The sequence below is a fragment of the Lissotriton vulgaris genome, chromosome 5 (assembly GCF_964263255.1).
Source record: "Lissotriton vulgaris chromosome 5, aLisVul1.2, whole genome shotgun sequence".
Classification (NCBI taxonomy): Eukaryota; Metazoa; Chordata; class Amphibia; order Caudata; family Salamandridae; genus Lissotriton; species Lissotriton vulgaris.
Genome location: NC_141693.1, coordinates 131,229,563 through 131,251,750, shown reverse-complemented (window position 1 = coordinate 131,251,750; position 22,188 = coordinate 131,229,563).

The window sequence follows — 22,188 nt, the reverse complement described above, 5'->3', positions numbered from 1 at the left end:
GCGTGCTCGTAACGTGCGCGCACTCGTTCCCCCAGTTTGAAAAGAAGGGAGCGTCGGGGGTGCGTGCGGTTAAAAAAAAAAATGGGGTTTTGGGCCGTCGGAGTCTTTAAGGGACCCCCTGAGGAAACCTAGGGGGTCAGGGAGTTTGTTCCTTGCCTTCTTTGTGTGTTTTGAAACTTTTATAATAATCGAGTAATACATCATTTTTGTGCGCCGTGCGTGCACGTCAAATCATGTGACTCAAAAACAACACTTTTTATTGGTTAATACTAGTTTCTATTCTGGAATCTTCAAAAACCCCACCCACTTCCCTCACTATTTGCTTTATTCTCCTGGAAGAAGTGTCATATAGCTATTTCGTTTCTATATACTGAGTTAAGTTTGCATGAGCTTATTAAATGTTTAAACGCCATTTTTCCTTATACTTCATTTTGCACACAACACATAATTGTGGTTTTAGCTTTCAACCCAGAAGAGCTTCGTGATTTACTTGAGAAATAATATGTTATTGCTCTGATATCAGTTTTGCTTGGTACACTGTCTGCACAGTGAGTGCTGAAGGCTCCAAGGATAACTCGACACAGTGTTGTTGTGAGGTCTGATCTTTGCACCTCCATAGACATAACACACATGCTGCAACCAAAATCTGTCTCTAAGAGGGTTTTATATTGTTGTGCTGACAACACATATACACACTTGATGGTGCTTCGCATGCAGAGAGCTGGTGGAAGATGATGTGATCCTCTGCCACTGAGATTTTGAGGTATGGGCCCTCCCTGCTAAAACCCAAACGAGACCTTCATAGATATAAAATACTAAGCTAAATAGGGAGGGTGAGAATTAGGTGTTGTTAATTCCTATTCATTACAGCATCTTAGTATGCTGCCACCATTCACCTTTTATGGACTAGTAACTATGCTGATAACTTTGTTGCTTATAATATGTTTGCTTGTATTATATAAGATACTGCGTTTGAGAACCCTGCATTAGTTAATAAATATTTCAAATATGCACGTGTCCTCATTTACTCCACGTTCTGGTTTGAAATGATTATATAGCGAAAGAGTTTTCATGCGTTCCACGATAACTGAGGTAATCTAACTTCATGTTCTGGTTTGTCTAAACATTGGGAGTTTGTTATGACCAATGAGACACTGTAGCTAGCTCGGTAAGGGGATTTTGGGTACTGAGGTGAGTTTTGGTCCATCCTAAATCACTGAGGTTCCAGGTCTCTACGCACAGTTCTGTAGGAGAACGGAATTCCCGCTACAGAAGGACGCTTTTTGGAGCTTGAAGCAGAAAAATCAACAGGATGGCAGAAAGACAGGAAACAACATCTTCTTCTTCTGACTCCCACCTAGAATATCGCAAGCGAGCCAAGAAGGGGAAATCTTCATTTATTTGGAAGTTTTTTACTTTTCCTGAGGGACTAAAAAAGGTAAATGCCCCTAAAGTAATGCGTACCCTTTGTGGTACTGTTCTTTCAAGGGGAAACCCTCTCAAATAATACTCCTTTTCAATCCATACCATGATCAGACATGTAAAAAATGTGCACCCTGTGCAATATGCCCAAGCAGCCACAAGAGCTCTGGCCCAGCAGATTCCACCAGCTGTGGCCAGCACATCTACAGCTCCACCTCCATCGCCAGCAACAGCAGATATGGACCTTAGGCCATATTTGGAGCATGTGCGTATGCGGTGCAACACATGCTTTGATATTATTGTTTATGGAGAACAGAGCCTGAATCTAATTGAACGCAGCATTCAGAACCATAAATGCTCTGAAAGGAGTTCATTTCTTTTTCTTTTTTTTTTGTTCTTGTTGAAGTTTCTATGTTGCAGTTTCTGAATTTTCTTAAAAAAAATATACAAAACTTTAAAAAAAGGAAAATTAAAATATAAAACAATAACAAAAGAAAAAAAAGTTCTTTTCAGAACTCATTCATTTCTCTAAAAAGAGTTGTATTCCTAACACACTGTGTCGTTCATTTTTTTGAATGAAAGCGTAGTGCATAAATGAATGATTGAAATGACTGAGTGAAGGGAAGGAAGGGACTGAGGGAAAGAGTGAGAAAAGGGGAGTATGGTGATTATGAAAAGGGGAGTCGAAGAGTGACTGAAAGAAGGGGACTAAAGGTAGGGGAGTGAGGTAAGTGAAGAGAAACAGTAAGGGAAGGGTAGTAAGGAAAGGAGAGTGAGGGAGGAGGAGTGAGAGAACTGGAGCTGGGGCAGAGACAGGAAAGAGGAGGAAGGGAATGATAGAATGAGTGAGGAAAGGAATCATTTATCATTATATTTGTTATTGGTTAATTAACTGAGTATTTGTATGGGTAAATGAATGTCTATGTGGTCTGGTGGGGTGCATGATTGCCCAAAAATGTGTGAATATTTCATTCACTAGGTATATGAGGTTAAGACTACATGTTATAACAGTTTTTTCAGTGATTGTATATGTTTATGGGTGTGGTGGTGATGAAAAATATCTCTCAATGGTACATGTTCATTAAACTTAAAAACAAAAGGCAGTGTATGAGACAGTTACATCTAATTAAGTGTGCCTAAGACTTAGTGATTGTATGAGTCAGTATATGGATAACTGTATATTTGTAATAGTGATTTTATAACACACTAAAGGGGTCATTAGGATCGCGGACGGACTTGAGTCCGTCCGTGACCCCAGAGTAGAAGGGAACGTCCGCATGGGCTGCGGCGTTCCCTCCGTGCAGATTAGGATGTGACCGCCAGGGTGGCGGTCACATCCTCTATCTTTAACATTGCGGTGGGTGCAGCTTCAAGCTGCACCCGCCGCAATGTTAAAAATGCATGCACCGTATTTGCGTGCACAAAGCGGCAGGCACCGCGCGGTGCCTGCTGCTTTGTTCACGCAAATGCAGGGGGGTACCATAGGTACCCCCCATGTGCACCCCCCCACCCTTCACCCAGGGGGCCCGCAACGGGCCCCCGAAGTGAAGGTCCGTATGCTTTTCCACGGCGGAAAAGCTGCAGTGGAAAAGCATACATTTTACACCATCCTAATATGGCTGGCGGTGTCTGATAGACACCGCCAGCCATGTTAAAGCTTTTCCGCCGCGGTCGGAAGGCGACTGCGGCGGAAAGGCTGCGGACGGATTTCAAGACACAGCGCCATCCTAATATGGCGGTGGGTCTTTCGAGGCTCCGCATTGGTTTTCCCACATTCTCCGGGCCGGCGGTAGCTTCCGCCGGCCCGGAGGATGCGGGAAAACCGCTATCATAATCGGCCCCTATGTGTGAGTTACTATCTATATAATTAGATAAAGTGGTGTTTGAATAAGTGTGTAAATGAGTAAATGTAAGTATAATCAATTGTTTGCATAAGTAAGAAGGATGTCTTTATAAGTGAATACAATGTGTGTTGGTGTGTAATGTTGAAATAGACGTATAAGTATATTTGATAGTGTTCTGTTGATTATTCACTGCACATATCACTGAATCTATAGGTAAGTGATTAGATGTGTGATAGCTCTATGAATAACTGAGTGTGTGTTTTGAAATTTCTATTGCTGTGTCAATGGTTTCAAATATGGCACTTACTATTTTACATTGAGTGATGAAAGGTTATACTAGTGTATGATGAGGTGTATTTGATTGTGACATGGATGATGTCATCAGTGATGTAATTTGAGATGTCATCAGTGATGTCACTGACCATGTCATGAATGATGTAATATGTGACATCATCAGCAGTGGATTGCGGGCGCGCGAGTTATAGTGAGTTCAACTAACTATAACGGGGGAATTTCAATGGTTTTGTATGACTAAAATGTACAGCTAACTATAACTGGTGTAAAACCTATGGTTTTTTCAGTTAATTTCTAAGGTTTTTTGAATGTTAATTGCTAACTATAACGTGTGTGAAACCTATGGTTTTTTCAGTGAATTTCAAAGGTTTTGTAAATGTTAATTCCTAACTATAACGTGTTTTAAATCTATTTTTATTCAGTAAATTTGCAAGATTATTTAATTCTCATTTCTAACTATGACGTGCGCGATACGAAAGTATGGAGCACATTATTTAAAACATGATATTAAAAATTTTAATATATTCAGGCGTTTTCTTAGATAATAATGAAATATTAATATTATTAATATATTTTTTTAGACGTGCGCGCCCGGGTGCGCGCACCTCACGAATTGTTTTTAAAAAAAAGGGTTTTATTTGCAAGTCGGGGTTCTTTTGGGACCCCCTGAGAAGCTCTAGGGGGTCAGGGAGTGTCTACCCTGCCTCTTTTTCATGTTTTGAAACTTTTATGTAAATCCGGTAAAACGCCATTTTGAAGTGAGGTGCGCGACCGGGTGCGCGCACCTCGTGATTTTTTTTTTAAAAAAAAGGGTTTTTTTTTGCCCGTCGGGGTTCTTTTGGGACCCCCTCAGAAGCTCTAGGGGGTCAGGGATTGTCTACTTTGCCTCCTTTTCATGTTTTGAAACTTTTATGTAAATCGGGTAAAACGCCATTTTCAAGAGACGTGCGCGCCCAGGTGCGCGCACCACGTGCGTGCACCCGAGCGCGCACGTCAAGCCATGTGACTCGAAAACAACAGTTTTCATTGGTTCATAGTAGTTTCTGTCCTAGAATCTTCAAAAACCCCACCCACTTCCCTTACTATCTGTTTCACTCTCGTGGGAGAAGGAGCAAGTTTACGATTTCCGCCTCTGACATTTTTGGGGATGCTGTCTATGACGAAGTATGTCAGACCATCTGCATTGCCTCCATAGGTCTCATGGATGTGCCTTGCCACTGGATATGTTTGGTCCATATTGGCGATTGCCCGTAGGTGTTGCAGGATTCTCACATGCACAGGGTGGATGGTAGACCCTACGTATTTTTTACCACATTCACACGTGAGCACGTATACAACAAACTCAGTCTTGCATGTGAAGTGTTCCCTGATAGAGTAGGGCAGTCTTCTGAATGGTAACTCAACATTGGTGGTATTAATACCATGGCTGCAGGCCTTGCATTTACTGCATTTCTTGAAACCTTTTTGGGCCTGTAGCTAGTTTTTTTGCTTCTTAAGGACAGGGGCATTACAGACTAGCTGGCTGCACATCGATTTCGCTTTTCTAAATGATACTAATGGTCTTTCACCCACTATGCTCCCTATGGTTGGATCATTGTGAATCAGTGGTCAGTGCCTTCTAAGGATTTTACGAAGGTTCGAATGGTATCGGTTGAAACCAGTGATTAGCCTTGGGGGTTGTCTTTCTTGCATGTCTCTGTTGGCTTCTGGCACCACTGGGAACAGTAAGTCCTGTCGAGTTTTAGTGCTGCATTTAGCTACTGCAAGTCTGCATGTTTTATCTGTGTACCCTCTTTTTTTGAGTCTCGTGAAGAGGTTTTGTTTGGCATCTGTGAGTCCCTCAATGGTACTACAATTACGTGTCATCCTGCGACATTCAGTGTATGGGATCGATTGTTTCAGAGGTGTGGGGTGGAAGCTATGGGCGTGTAGAATCGTGTTGCCTGCCGTGGGTTTACGGTAGGTACGTGTTTGTATTTTATCATGTTGGACAAACAATTCTACATCTAGAAATTGTATTGTTTCAGTGCTCGTGTTGCAGGTGAATTTAAGGTTCAATACATTTTCATTCAATTTGTCAGGAAAATTCATTCCACTCTCCACACTGCCCTCCCACAAAATAAAGATGTTGTCAATAAACCTCTTATATACAATCACATTTTTTGTCATGACTTCTTGGTGTAATGACCATAGTACCTGCTCCTCCCACCAGCCCATATGCAGATTCGCATAGCTGGGGGAGAATATACATATATCTATACTACTATTATAAAGAGAGAACTTGCACCTTTAGGCAAGGTAAACTCGGGAACCACAGCGCCAATCACAACACCCAATACAGCGTTGGAAAGGGCAGATGCTGCAGAAGGACATAGGCTATACAGACGCCCACCATATACATTTAAAAGGTAAAAGAACCGTGCCAGCAAAGTAGTCCCTTGTGGGCGTGTCTGCGTTGTGCTGTGGGCGTGTGCTGGAGGCGTGTGCTGGGGGCGTGACAAACACTGGGGGCGTGTGGCCATGCCTCATATTGTGTGCTAATCCCACCCTGCTCCCTATAAATACCCCTGCACCCCATGATCATAACCCACCCTTACTCTTAAAATACCCCAACACCCTTAAACACTAACCCATCTTAACCCTATAAATACACACTGTACCCCAAAACCCAAACCTATCCCTAAACCCTAGAAATACCCCTATACCCCAAAACCCAAACCTAGCCCTGAACCCTATAAATACCCTTGTACCTCAAAACCTAAACCTACCCCTGAACCCTAAACATACCCCTGTACCCCAAAACTCAAACCTAGCCCTGAACCCTAAAAATACTACTGTACCCCAAAACCCAAACCTACCCCTGAACCCTAAAATACCCATGTACCCCAAAACACAAAACTAGCCCTGAACCCTTAAAATACCCCTGTACCCCAAACCCCAAACCTACCCCTGAACCCTAAAAATACCCCTGTACCCCAAAACCCAACCTAGCCCTGAACCCTAAAAATACCGCTGTACCCCAAAACCCAAACCTAGCCCTGAACCCTAAAAATGCCCCTGTACCCCTAAACCCAAACATACCCCTGAACCCTAAAATACCTCTGTACCCCAAAACTCAAACCTAGCCCTGAACCCTAAAATACCTCTGTACCCCAAAACTCAAACCTAGCCCTGAACCCTAAAAATACCCCTGTACCCCAAAACCCAAACCTACCCCTGAACCCTAAAAATACCCCTGTACCCCCAAACCCAAACCTAGCCCTGAACCCTAAAAATACCCCTGTACCCCAAAACCCGAACCTAACCCTGAACCCTTAAAATACCCCTGTACCCCAAAACCCAAACCTAGCCCTGAACCCGAAAAATGCCTCTGTACCCCAAAACCCAAACAAACCCCTGAACCCTAAAATACCTCTGTACCCCAAAACTCAAACCTAGCCCTGAACCCTAAAATACCCCTGTATCCCAAAACCCAAACCTACCCCTGAACCCTAAAAATACCCCTGTACCCCAAAACCCAAACCTATCCCTGAACCCTAAAAATACCCCTGTACCCCAAAACCCAAACCTAGCCCTGAACCCTAAAAATGCCCCTGTACCCCAAAACCCAAACCTACCCCTGAACCCTAAAATACATCTGTACCCCAAAACTCAAACCTAGCCCTGAACCCTAAAATACCTCTGTACCCCAAAACTCAAACCTAGCCCTGAACCCTAAAAATACCCCTGTACCCCAAAACCCAAACCTACCCCTGAACCCTAAAAATACCCCTGTACCCCAAAACCCAAACCTAGCCCTAAACTCTAAAAATACCCCTATACCCCAAAACCAGCCCTGAACCCTATAAATACCCCTGTACCTCAAAACCCAAACCTACCCCTGAACCCTAAAAATACCCCTGTACCCCAAAACCTAAACCTAGCCCTGAACCCTAAAAATACCACTGTACCCCAAAACCCAAACCTACCCCTGAACCCCAAAATACCCCATAACCCTAAAATACCCCTGTACCCCAAAACCCAAACCTAGCCCTGAACCCTTAAAATACCCCTGTACCCCAAAACCCAAACCTAGCCCTGAACCCTAAAAATACCCCTGTACCCCAAAACCCAAACCTACTCCTGACCCCTAAAATACCTCTTTACCCCAAAACCCAAACCTAGCCCTGAACCCTAAAAATACCCCTGTACCCCAAAACCCAAACCTAGCCCTGAACCCTTAAAATACCCCTGTACCCCAAAACCCAAACCTAGCCCTGAACCCTAAAAATACCCCTGTACCCCAACACCCAAACCCAGCCCTGAACCCTAAAAATACCCCTGTACCCCAAAACCCAAACCTAGCCCTGAACCCTTAAAATACCCCTGTACCCAAAAACCCACACCTACCCCTGAACCCTTAAAATACCCCTGTACCCCAAAACCCAAACCTACCCCTGAACCCTAAAAATACCCCTATACCCCAAAACTATATCTGAACCCTTAAAATACCCCTGTACCCCAAAACCCAAACCTACCCCTGAACCCTAAAAATACCCCTATACCCCAAAACTATATCTGAACCCTTAAAATACCCCTGTACCCCAAAACCCAAACCTAGCCCTGAACCCTAAAAATACCCCTGTACCCCAAAACCTAGCCCTGAACCCTTAAAATACCCCTGTACCCCAAAACCCAAACCTACCCCTGAACCCTAAAAATACCCCTATACCCCAAAACCCAAACCTAGCCCTGAACCCTAAAAATACCCCTGTACCCCAAAACCCATACCTATCCCTAAACCCTAAAACTACCCCTGTGCCCCATAACCCAAAACTATATCTGAACCCTTAAAATACCCAAACACCCCAAAACATATACCTCAGTACCCCAAAACATATACCCCTATACCCATACTTACCTTATCCAAACATTAAAAAAAAACATGCTTTTACCATTCATGCATTTACAACGAATTTTGTTGTAAATGTATGCGTAGTAAAAGCATATAAAATGTAATGCCATGCGTTATAATGGCATTGCGGAGTCATGGTACTTTCGTAACGAAAGAAAGGCGGAGTGATGGTATGCGGAAAGAAAGTTGCAGAATAATCGGTGTTTACCCTCCCCCGGTAAGTACATTGGTGGCACGGAGGCCCACATCTCCAGCAACAAAATCATATTTTTTCACCACCCATTTGAAAAATGCACAGGTCTCTCTCATTGATGGCCAGCACCAACCTACACTTTTAGACACACCCTCCGCCACAAGTTCTAGAATTGCGAACTTTAGAGCTGGGGAGCTACGTTCGAATCTCGGCATCAGCTCAACATCCTGTGATTCCAAGCAAATCGCTTTGTCTCCCCGTGCCTACCACAAATGAATGTGTTCTTCTGTAATGTAAATTGTGCTCATGCCATGTTGTCGAGTTTGAGCTATATAATATTACAAAGAAATATAAAGTAGGCAAACACTACTGAACACGCACTCATAAGTGCATCAGCAGTGCACTGTGAATCGGAGCGTTTCACAGGCTTGTCACAGATAAGAAATGCTATCAAAACGAAATCCTACAAAACAATATACTACTGGCCGGCAACAATTCATACCCGGACAATGTCGGCACGGGCTACTATCAACAATGAAATCATAAACCAAGGACTTATAGAAATTGAAGACTCACTGTATCTATTAAGCGAGAAGTCCTTACAAGATTTCAGCCTCCCGCCAGCGGTCTGAACTAACCTAACTGGATACCGCAATATCGCTACCGCACACAATATTCCAGAGCTAAATAACTACCTTGCTCAACACTTTCCTAACTTAGTTCCCGATCAACAACTCGCCTACAACACCATAGTTGATAGTGTTGAAAAGAAGCAAGGCAAACTATTGTTCATAGACGCCCCCAGTGGCACAGGAAAGACTTACCTAATCAACCTCATACTTGCCAAAGTTCGATCTTCTGGGAATTTGGCTCTAGCTGTTGCTTCATCTGGAATACCTGCCACTTTGCTAACAGCTGGGAAAAGAGCACATTCTACCTTTGAACTGCCTCTAACAGTTTCCCTTGAAAGGGATTCAATATGCTCTATTCGGAAAAACGGACCTTTGGGGACACTGCTTCAAAATGTTTCTCTTATCATGTGGGACGAATGTACAATGATACTAAAACCATTGCTGCCTAGCCTTTTTTTACCCGGACAATGTCGGGACGGGCCGCTAGTATATATATATATATATATATATATATATATATATATATATATATATATATATATATATATATATAGAGAGAGAGAGAGAGAGAGAGAGAGAGAGAGAGAGAGAGAGAGAGAGAGATTTCTACTACCTTTAACTGCTATTCAAATATTTAAAAGGGATGATCTTAAAAATAAGATATCCAGTCACTGTAGCAAAGGCATGCATTATGGGACTATACCTTAGAACACTGCTCTTGTTATAATCATGCATTGTGATGCCATTTTTATGCCGAGATGGTATATGAATAAAGCTGAGCCACTGGTAAATAGGAGACTGGCAATGTAAGTCCTGAAGCAGGGCCGACTCGGTGGCAGAAGGTCCAGGGTATATTTTACTTGACATTTGGTTTAATGCTCAGCCTTGAGGCAGCTCCTGCAAAGAGCACACAGTTAGTCGGTCTGTCAACTAACTGTGTCATATATGTGGGTGTGTTCATATCTATATTGATGTTTAGTCATTAGTTTAAGGGAACATGGTGTCAGGTATTTAGAAGAATATCTACTGTAATTAAATACTGAAATAAACAAACAGGCTACTTACAAACTTTACAGCTTTGCAAGGAACTCTCTTGTGATCATCACCTTCTTCAGAGATGCTACTGCCCTGCACAAGACTAAATGAAAAGACAAGATGAAAATGGGATCAGGTAGTGACACAGGCAAGCCCTACTCCAATATGGCACCCACTGCTCAAATGTGCAAACGAGCAGCCAGTGGTCATTGTTATGACAACCCTGCATGTCTAGCAATGGAGTCACAGTGGGTGTTTCAACTGTAGCAACCGCTGCACAGACAAATAATGATAACACTGCAGCAGCATAAGTGCATGACAAGTGACATTATGTATCATCCACTTTGGAATGAGAGGTTTGTATCCCTGGGTGTCAGACTCTTCTCTGCTGATCCAATTGAAATGGAATTTTAAGGAGTTGATTGAGAGAACGGTGAAGTGAGAGAACCAACGGCGGACTCCAGTGGCCTAATGTATCTATATATATTTGTGAATTGATTTAATGTGTCACAAAGAAATTTTGTGTAGAATGAGGCTGTTTCATCTATCCCAGATGGGTAATGTTGTTTTTATCATTTGCCATGTTATGTGTTTTTAGGTCTCCCTGAGTCAGCGCGCATGTGCTGCTCGGAAAGACATTTAGTAGCGGCTTTGGGAAGTGCTCCCAAAGTGGGCACCAGCTTGCTAGAACACGCACAAGAATGTGCGCTGCTGCGCACGCATCCCTTGCGTGATTTAGCGCATCATCGCGATCACTTTCACATCGATTGCGATGACTTTCTCTTTCACAGCCGCGCGTTGTTACTATTACTGCTGCGCGGCCAATGCTTGTCTTTTTTGTGCAGTACTTTTGGACATTGCCGATGTACAATTCAGGTGAGCTACGCCTCTGAAGTTGTACATCAAACTCCTGAATGTTTCACTCGGTGTTCATATAATTGCTCGGGAGGTAAAACGGATCTCTTTCACTCTTCCCTTAGAGTTTCTGGAAAACGTGTATGTTTCATTCCAGTTTTTTCGGACATTGCCGACGCGCAATTCAGGTGAGCCACGTCTCTGAATGTGTCACCAGTAAGCCCTTGAATGTTTTATCAGCATGCCATATTTCGCAGATTGTAAGCTGTAACAGTTGGTTGTTTCTGTGTAGGTGACCCTGGCACCGGCAACACGACCGTAGGGACCACACAAAGAAGTTTAGTCTCTTGTAAACTGACTGGATTACGTTTTTTTTTTATCTTTGAGGCTCCAGCCTGACTGAGACATTAGGTTCACAGTTCTTGTCTTGTCTTGTTTCTGTTATTACAGAATGGTCATATCTTCATGATTGTCAAGGAACAGATTGGTTCTGTAAAGGAATTAAGGTAAGCGGATTGCACCGGTGTGTGTATGCTTCTGCTGAGCTGCAGTAATAGGTCTTGTAATCACAAATGGTTATTGTTTCTTTCTTTTCTAGAACGTTACGGTCCTGATGAGAACCCAACAAATTGTTGTAGTTTGAAACGAGTCGATCTTCTAGTTTCCCTTGTCAAACAAATCACGCAATGTAATTTGTCTTGTTGATGGAATGACTTAGATGTTAGATGTAGGAAATAGCGATTATTTAGAATCATTTCTACATTCTACTAGAAATAACGTAAGACTAATTTTGTCGTTTGATGTTGGGATTGAGAACAATGCTCACCAGCTCTGGGTTCATTGAAAACTTTTGCTGCCCAGCTCTGGTGTGTTGTTTGGATGGTGTGAGTGTGTGTCACTAATGTCTGGCCAAATTTGTATGAAGTGTGCATGAGAGGTTGCATTAAGTGGTTGTTGGTGTCGTCTTTAATGTAATGTATTTAATTGTATATAGCTTCTCCCTCTAATTTTGTATTCATTGTTTGATACACATGTACAAAAGCATTTTTGATAAAGTGATGTTTGAGTAAGTTGTAAAAATTAAACAACTGATGGTGTAATTAAAAAAGCGGACCTATATGTTTTATTCGTAGGGTCAGGTGGATTACAACGTTATTTAGATTATTGCTCAGTATTGGCAATCGTTACGTTTTCACACAGTCTTTTTTTGTGAGGCACTCGAGAGTGCATGTGCTTTCCTGCTCTCTCGTTCGTGTTCTTCCCCCCTGCCAAAACACCCGACTCCCCATGTTTTGTGTTGCGCTCTCCCTTGTGTTCTGGAGGCTCTCTCTAGCTCTCTTGTGTGCTTCGCCACCTCCAACTTGCTCACTCACGTGCTCTGTGTTGCTTTCCGACTTTTGTACTTGCCCCACGCCGTATATTGCTCTCTCCCTTTGTGTGCTACTCTCTCTCTCATTTGCTTCTCCCCCAGGAAACTCTTCTGACGCTCCACCCTATGTGTTGTTCTCTTCATTGGATGCGTCTCCCCACCCTAGTTTAGCTCTCTGTCGTGACGGCTTTGCCTTTCCTCCTTTGCCTTCCGCCTCTGCTTTGTATTTTTTCATGTTCTTTTATACAATTGTTTTTTTTCCCTGACCTACATGCCATCTGCCATTTTGGATTGGTATATTAAAAAATAAGGAAGATAACAGTTGCTTCATCATGCCTTTTTCCCCTTTTTGCATCCACAAATTGCATTGGCGAGACCTACTGGCTTTGCCAACACATATTTTAAGTCGGTATGCAGTTGACGTGAACACTATTCACGTCAGATTTCATACCTTCATTACAGTCTTTTTTTGTGGCTGTGCCTGCCACGTTTGATCTTATTAATAACATTTTCTTCAACAACATGGGGCATATTATCAAGGGGGTTTATCTCCGCTTTTTTGGCTTTAAAAGCCAAGAAAGCGGAGATAAAATTATCTCCCTATTTCCTAGCTGTCGCTAACACCAGTTAGCGACAGCTAGTAGGAGATAGCGACCATCTTGAGCCCCACTTTGCATGTCAGTGATATTTATCACTAATGACATGCAAAGTGGGCGTGCCAAGATGTTAGCGACAGGAAACAGTCGCTAACATCGCTATCTCCTATTACCAACTTTTGGAGATATTCGCGCTAAGCGTGAATATCTCCAAAAGCTAACACCTGCCCTGAGCAGTTCTTAGCCATGTTATCCTATCCAATGGGAGGTGGATAACATGGCTAAGAGCATTAGCTCGGTAATGCATGAATATCGCTGACTTTTCAGCGATATTCATGCATTGCGGCCGATTTTTATCGCATTTGCGATAAACCTTGGTAATACCAAGGTTTATCTGCGATAAAAATCGCCGCAGCTCAGCGGTAAATGTTTATCTCTAACCAAGCAATAGCGATAATTATCGCTATTGCTTGGTAATATGCCCCTCAGTCCCTAATGCTGAAGGCAGAGGACGAGCCTAGCACACTTTCCTGTGTAGTGAAGGGCTCCTGGTTTCAGCCCCTGACTGATTTAAACTGTATTTCCTTTATCCTCTCACAACCCTATCCTTCTCCACATGCTGCCTCTTGCCTTGCTCTGTCTTTCTACACTCACCTTGTCCCTTCTCGTTTGTTCTTTCCCCTCACACATATTGCAGTCCGCGCCCTTTTCTGTTCACCACAGTACACTCTCTCTCTCTCTCTCTCTCTCTCCCTCTCTCTCTCTCTCTCTCTCTCTCTCTCTCCCCCCCTCTCTCTCTCTCTCTCTCCCCCCCTCTCTCTCTCTCCCTCTCTCTCTCTTCACCACTCACGCCTCATCCCTTGCCACATTCATCCTCCTTGTCACCTTTCTCTCTCCAGCGCTCTCTTCCCAGTTGCCCCGAGTACAGCCTGCTTTTTTTACTGCACCCTCTCCTCTGAGTGAATAATTTATGGTGCATTTTGTCTTGCTGCTCTCATTATGCTCTGATGACGGAGGGCTGAGCCCATGATGTGCCTGGCCTGGAAGTGATGGGAAGCATGCGCTCTAAAGATTGTCCGCACGGCCCGAAGACCAGACTGTACAGCTCCCCATCTTGGTTATTTCAGCTCTTCAGGGCCTGCAGTGCTTTCATGCAGTGCCACACGTTAATTATTCCAGCACTTCCATATGCAATCTTGTCCTGCATTGCTGTACTGTAATGCGCTGCAGTGTTTTCATGCAGTGCAACACTCCCATACATCACCGTGATTTATATTGTGGCCATTTTACCCCCAACCCCACACACATATATACATTCCTGAGGCATTCACCTTCCATTCCTGAGACATTTATGTTCCATTTCTGAGGCATTCACCTTCCCTTCCAGAAATATTAACCTTCTTTTCCTGTGCCTTCCTGAGGCATTCACCATCCATTCCGAAAGCATTCACCGTCCATTCCTGGGGTATTCACCTTCCATTCCTGAGGCATTCACCTTCCATTCTGTAGCTGCTTCAACAAGCATTGGCATAGGAATAGGTTTCGCCTTTGGGAACTTATAAGTGTTTAGCCATGCAACAGTAGATGTTGTTGCACCAACGATATTGTGGTGCATAACTAAACACTTATAAGGTCCCAAAAGCGAGACCTATTGGCTATGCCAATGCTTGTTAATAATGTTATGTGTGGAATATGTATGTTTTTCACATATGAGATGTTGAGAACTGTATATTGCCTATGTCAATCTTTGTATATCAGTGTATTTATGTTATTTATGTCATACTTCTTTCATCCCTGACGAAGGTCAATCTTTTGAACGAAACGCGTTGGCTGATGCTTTGCACAATCTTATGAATTTTGAAATAAAGATTTACTTTTTCACGAAGAAACAGATCGGCTTCATTATTGAAAAATACGTATCTGTGAGTACACCGCTCCATTGTTCATGAAATGCATGATTGAGAGAACTGTGTCTTCATCTCTATAAATCACGGAATGCAAGCAACCCAGAAGGGCGGAAGTTGAAACAGAGCAAGGATTTGAGAAAGCAGAAACTGAGTCAATGTCAATTTGCAAGCAAATTGGGGGTGCACATACATATGTAGAATGCCACACATACATAACATTATTTCCACCTCCGAATTGGAGTCGACTCAAGAATATTACCTGTTTGGTCAGTGTCAGGCCACAGAGATTAGTTCAATACCATTGCATATGGCAATACTAAACATCTAATCACATGATTGGTAAGATATTGGAAAATCTCCCTTTCTTCAATTTCTGATAAAACAGTATGAGCTGGAGGGGTTGGGGTCTTACAGCAGAGTTTCCAGCTTTTCAAATGTAAAGCCTCATTGCACCTCAACAGTAACAGACGTACACAACCGTATTAGACCAGTAGATAAAAGGGTGAACATTACAGGCAAAAGATCCTTTGCACCAGGTAACTCTACTTTGCTTTATATTGTTTATACTGTACACCTGTCCTAACTATGTTATTTCCAGTCGCTCTTTGATATTTTTTCAAAGGGGTGAATATGGATTGCAGCTTGTGATAGATATGAACCATCAGATGAGGTTCTAGTCAAATCTCACTTATGATGGCATTTATGCAACTGTGGCATCATCTTGGTCAGCAGTGACAACAGGGTGCCATATTTGGTTGAATACATGCCAAATAGACGGTGGCCCAAAAAATCAGCTTCACTATCTTCCGATCCTGAGCAAAATAGGTTGTTTAGAAGCCAGAATAGAACAGGGTGAAGAAGACAAAGATTGACCGAAATGCATTATTCAAATTGACACAGCTCTCCAACAGAGTAAAGTGACAGGGTGGGGCTGCCAAGTTTCTTCACATTGGTGGAGGTGGTTTCTTGGAAGTGCCCAAGGTCAGGAAGCCATCTACAAAGATGTCTGAGCCGCAGCCTCCTCCACCAGCTCCAGCTGAATCCTCAATGGTGTAACTGTAGAGCAACTTGTAGGTGGGCAATAGTAGCATTTACCCAGGAAATTGAAAGCCTGCCATGCTGATGAGCAGGTTCTTCAGCTCATTCATGAAGACTGCTCAATGAATTGTGAAGTATTATGAACAGAAGTAGTATTCACCCAGACTCTGGTTGCATGGAACCTGCAGAAAAAGTGCCATTCGCTCATGGTATCAATGGAAAGTGGTCGAAGGAAGTCATCGAGAACATCCAGAGGCTGGAGAAGTGCAGTCAGATACTCTGTCTGTTTCCAGTACAGATGTCAATTGGAAAACTGCAGACAGTGCCAGACTTGAAGAAAATCAACAACTTTATTCTCTCATACACTGTGAAGATGGCAGCATGCTGTCTCATGCTGCCAATTTAGCCAAGCAACTGTCAAACAGTAGTTCTGCATGAGCAATGGATCATGGTACCTGGTTTCTATTGTGATTGACTAAAACCTGTTTCTTTTTCCAAAGTGGAAGCGGACACTCCCCCGGGGTACTCCATTCTTTGACACCAAGGAGTCCTGCTCAAGAGAAGCAAGTCACGATACTCACAGATACAGCAACTCAGAATCACCTTTTCATGGAAGCACACACCTTTGTGCAGACATTGGCAGAGTATTTTTGCTTCATTACAGAGTGGCACGCCTACAACAGCAACTAATATTATTACTGAACAGTTCACTAACTTCAGCCACCTAATGCCTTGAGATGGCAGCAACAATAGGTGAGATTCATCCTCTTTAGGTGCAGTTCAAACCCCCTGCAAATGACTGTATTGTCCTCCATTTCTGGCCATTGCAGATCTACAGGCCAGATGGACTAAATCTGGTTGCAATTTATGAACTAACCTATGTACTAATAGTATGTAAAAGTCCACAATCCGACTTACCTCATGTATAAGGTAGATCGCAAACTGCAATTCGCTCTGACTACTTGCGACTGTGGCCTGCTAGGGTAAACATAACTCTATGTTTCTGACTGCCTTTTGGGTAAGTACACTTTTATAAAAAACAACTGCACCCTGTTTTCTTAAAGGAAAATGTGCTGGATTTAAAGAGAAAACTTTACTTTAAAAAAACTGTGGATGTCACTGATGACTGAGCTAAGGTTGAGTCTATACTTGGCATTTTACTCGTGGAGTGGTGTGGCTCGAGGTGGTTAGAGGCGGCAGATCCGAGAGCAGAGAATGGCCTGGGACCAGGGTTCGATTCCCGACGCGGCAGGGTCTTGGACCAGGATCAGCGGACTTGATAATTCTCGCCTCGGTGCATACTCTAATCAGGGATCACACTCGGCAACTCTGGGCATTAAGCTTGCCTCATCTCCACAACGGCCCCTCACAAACGCCAGGGATGCCTGGTTTCACCTTGGAGACTCCCAGGAGGGACTATCTCACAGGGAAAGCCAGGACGGGTTCCCCAGCGGTCTATAGTGCTACGAGGCCTGCGGTGCGGGTAGCAGTGCGCTTTACAAGACACACAATTATTAATTATTATTTACTGTGGGGTCGACCTCCGGGTTTTAGACCTGATTGCTGTGTGCTTCTGCTTACACCTCTCTCTGCCGGCAGCATGATGTAAGCAGATTAGCTGTGTATATACCCCATGAATACCACACAATAAACATGATTGATTCTAAAAAAATAAAGTTTGTTTGAGAGTAGGCACTGCTGCCCCTGCATCACTGCCTACTCCCCAACAAATATTTGTTTTACATTCACAAAAGGGATAGGATCCCAACAGGACTCCATCGCTTTTCTGAACTCCTTACCATCCCAACTTAGGAGTCTGGTTGCAAAACATTGATATATCTCATACTGAATTGTTATTTGGAAGGGGAGCCTACAACACACCCCTTCCAAATAACGATTCAGTATGGAGTTGCAAAGGCATGTAAAATTTACGGACTCCTAAAATAACTTTAATACATTGTAAACAATGTTTTTGTGGTTGCGAAAAGTGATTTGGATTGTTTGTGACAAAAATAACCTGCCCCCTGATCTTTGATTCAAAAAATGAACTGTATTGCAGTGAGAGTTAAGTTAAGTAGCAATAAGGTGTCTTTATCCCTTCCCTGCTATTTGTAGTATATAGCAGTCACTTAGAGCAGGACTTGACATTTCAGGACCAGTTAATTCAGGAGCTACCCTTAGAATTGGAATTACCAAAGCCACATAACTAGAGGGATATGACAGCTATATACTGAGCCCTCCTTCACTTTCCTGCTCTCTGAATTGCCAGGATATTCTGATACACACCGACAACCAGGTACAATGGGTCACAGAGCCGGTCCTAGGCCTTCTGAGGCCCCTGGCGAAAGGGAAGATGTGAGGCCCCTCTAATTGCATATTGCGTCGCAAGAAGTGACATCACAGAAAGTGACTTTGCAGGACTTTTGATCTTAGTTATTTGGCATCACTGAAGCAAACTAATGTGTATATCAGTAACATGGACAAAAAGTAGAGGGAATGGAAAACAGGTGAGCAAATATCCATGAGTGTAACACTTGCCGGCTCCTTGAAAGATTAGTTGGACATGCCCCCAAATTCCCGCCAAGATCACTCCGCTCTGCTGCGGCACACAATCTGGTAGTCCCTGAATTTAAAAAGTCTCAATGGGGTGTAGGAAACTTTGTAGGCAGAACATCACGACTCTTGAACTCCCTTCCACTTTCACCTGAACGGATAACAAACATAGATGGTTACCTGTTTGCGTCCAGCGCTTAGACACCTCAGGGTATTAATACGCTCTATAAGTCTCACTTTCATATTATTTCATTTCATTTAGTCTGTTTAGTGAATCACCATTTCAAGGGCTGGCCTCACATTTGTCTAAATGACGGGGATCACACACTTTCAGGGACACAATCTTCCCTGTTCACAGAAGAGTGACAGAACTGAAGTGGATGTACACACTTCAACAACTTGGCTCATTTAGTAATGTGCATTTGTACATTTATTTATTTTTTCTACCTGTCGAGAAACCTCTTCCATTCCCTGCATCTTAAGTGCAATAATTTATGATGATTCTTTGAGTCACAACGTGGATTTTTGAACTGGTATTGCCTGTTTAGCGCTCTGAAGCGCCACATATTTGTGTAAAACCCATGGGACTTGGACCCAGCATCCCTTATCTCTGAATGCCATCTAGACCGTAATTTGGCTGGCTTTTTTTTTTATCAGCCTACTCACACATTTTTTTTGAACGATTGCGGACATTTTGAATATTTTGCCTTTCTTTTACTCCTTTTCTTGTGTGGTCAGACACTTAATCTTCTGAGATTTTCAAGGTGTCCAAGTCTGCGCGGGGGCACTTGAGGTAAAACAGACTCCCAGAGGGTCTCCTGATGCTAGGTCTCTGCAGGCAGGCCATTGTATTGAAGAGTCTCTCATCACAGTGGCCTTCTCCGAAGCCACCATGCCTGGCAGGACTGGGAGCGGCCAGGCTTTAGCAGCCTAGCTGATTTCAGAGCCTTGCCTGGTGTGGAGGCCTGGACTGCTTTAAACTTGGCAGATGGCCATCCAGAGAGGTATTTTTGGCTGCTTGATACCCTGAGAGCCGAAAGATCACCTGGCCTGACAGAAATATTTCAGAAATGCTCTTTCATAGAATGTGAGGATATGTGGTGTAATGGCCTGAACTGCCGCCTTTGAAACTGGGGAACCAGGTTCGAGTCCCAGCATCCGCTCAACATCCTGTGATTCTAGGCAGATCACTTAATCTCCCCTTGCCTTAAAATAAACTTTAGTCAGCTGCAATCTTTCCAATTTCTTTTTTGAGCTTACCAAACGTCGCTAGTTATTGAATCGACACAGGTCAAAATTAGGTCCCCTCGCTCCTAAAACACGCCCACCACGCTGCCCTAAATCTAATGTGTAATGTCTGCTGTTCCAAGGTTCTGCATAGTGAGATATCTAAATGAATAATTACAAACAGTCCCTTAGTTTTGTTAACTTTTGAAAACTGCGGGAGAACCAAGTAAGGGGGTGTATGAGTGACGTACAGCTCAACTCTCCAGAGGACACACAGACACACACATACAGATGTAATACATATTTTATATTGGATGTATTTATTATAATATATACTAGCAGGAGCGGAGCAGGTCTCTTACCTTAACGTACTCAGTCACAACGACCCAACGAGGAGGCCCGAACTGACTCCTACCCTGCTCAGGCGTCCCGATCCGAGTAGTGACTCCACCCTGCTCCTCACGTATGGCGTGCATGCTGCATCACACTCACACTGCAGAGTGGGGGCTGGCCATAAAATCATGTCCAAGGCCGTCATTGGTAGCGCTTTGGCGCGCTATCAGATTGACGGCCCTGGGACCCACTGTCTGTCACCCCCATCACGAATTAGCAAGGCTGGCCAACTGCCGCCCGCGTACTGCGCACGTCACCACAACTAAGGCACCACCACCACCACCACTAAGCTAGGTGGTGGGGTGCGTGCATCACAGTGCGTGCGCAGACAGTGACGGACTAGTTCCCTTCTTCCCTGCCTCTTACTGCCTCGGCCCTGCGCGAGCGCGAGAGTGCTGTGCGCAGCACTTTTTTTCCCATTCATTCCCGCAACTGCGGGGCCGGCGCCGCGGCGGGGCCCCCTGAGCGCGAGGCCCTGGGCAGCTGCCCATAACGCCCATGGCTAGGACCGGCCCTGATGGGCCAGATTTACCATAGTGTCAACCAACTCAGCACAACAGTCAAAAATGGCCTGCATTGCGTGATATGAAGAGTAGGAGAGCGCCATATCTACTATCCACTCTTTAGCGCTGGTGCAGAATTTTGCTGCCTTGTGCTGTGCCTAGGGGCGGCTCCTCTGCTAAGGCGGAGGAGGAATGCCCCGCTGCTTTTCAGCAGTGTGACAAAGGAAAAATAAAATGATAATAACACAATGTTAATAATATGGTTTTTTTAACTGCTGTGACAGTTTTGTGGGGCGAACCTGAGCTGCTGTGCTAACAGAGCAGGGGGAGGATTGGTGGGCACTCTGTAAGTGTGCATGACAGGTTGACGGGCCGCCTTGGGCCGGACAAACAGTCATAGAAACTTAGCATGAATTCCACCAGGCTGTATCACAACCTGGTGGAGAATATGCACAGGCTCATAGTCTCCTTCTGAGCGCTGAACCACAGAGCTCACTGCTGACAACAGCATTGATATTGGCTTGGGGGAGCCTGTGTGCTTCCTGCTTCCATTCTGGCTAGACTCTTTGGGAAGAGACGCAGAGAGACGACAGAGGAGAGATATGGTGATGAGGTAACGTTATTCTTATTTTCTTACACCCAGCCAAATACATTGGCCAGCCCTGGAAGTACTCCTCTAGCTTGTTGCCGACGGGAAATACCAGAATGCTCAAATGTCCAGTGAACCTAGTTGAAATGGGTGGGTGATACTAAGAAAACAGTGCCTAAGCTTGTCCAATAAACTGTGCTTAATAGCAGAAGGCAATCTGCCTCAACAGAGAGCTGTATGTCTTCTCGGGAGGCAGAATACAAATGTGGGATCAGCAGACCTACATACTCTTATATGCAGATATTTTCAAGTTTTACTCTAGGTTATATTGATCAGATGAGGTCATTGCAATCGGGGAAATGTATTAATGATAACCTTTGGCCATGACTCACCATCATCATAGACCTGTAGGATACAATCTCTACATTTAATATGCCAAGGAGCCTCCTTTAAGTGTGCCCTCCCATTCCACTGTGCAATGGGGTGCTGATGGAAATCAGGAACTAAGGGCTGGAGGGTGCACAGTCTAAATATCGATTGATAATTGTCGACCTACACAAATATCGAGTTGGAAATATCGAAGGTACAGAATTTCGATGTCAAGAATATCGTTGGACAGAATATCGGCCGTAAGGTAAGTAATATCGGACTTATTTATATTGATGTAAGTAATATCGAAATAGTAATATCAATAGCACATATATCGATGTAACTAATTTTGAAACGTCAGGGCAGGACTTACCTGGCCGCAGTTTCAGCCGTGAGGGCAACAGCTTCTACACTCTTCGTGCTCCCCACCTTGCAGCAGTACTAGCCGTGAGGGCAACGGCTCCTGCATTCTCTG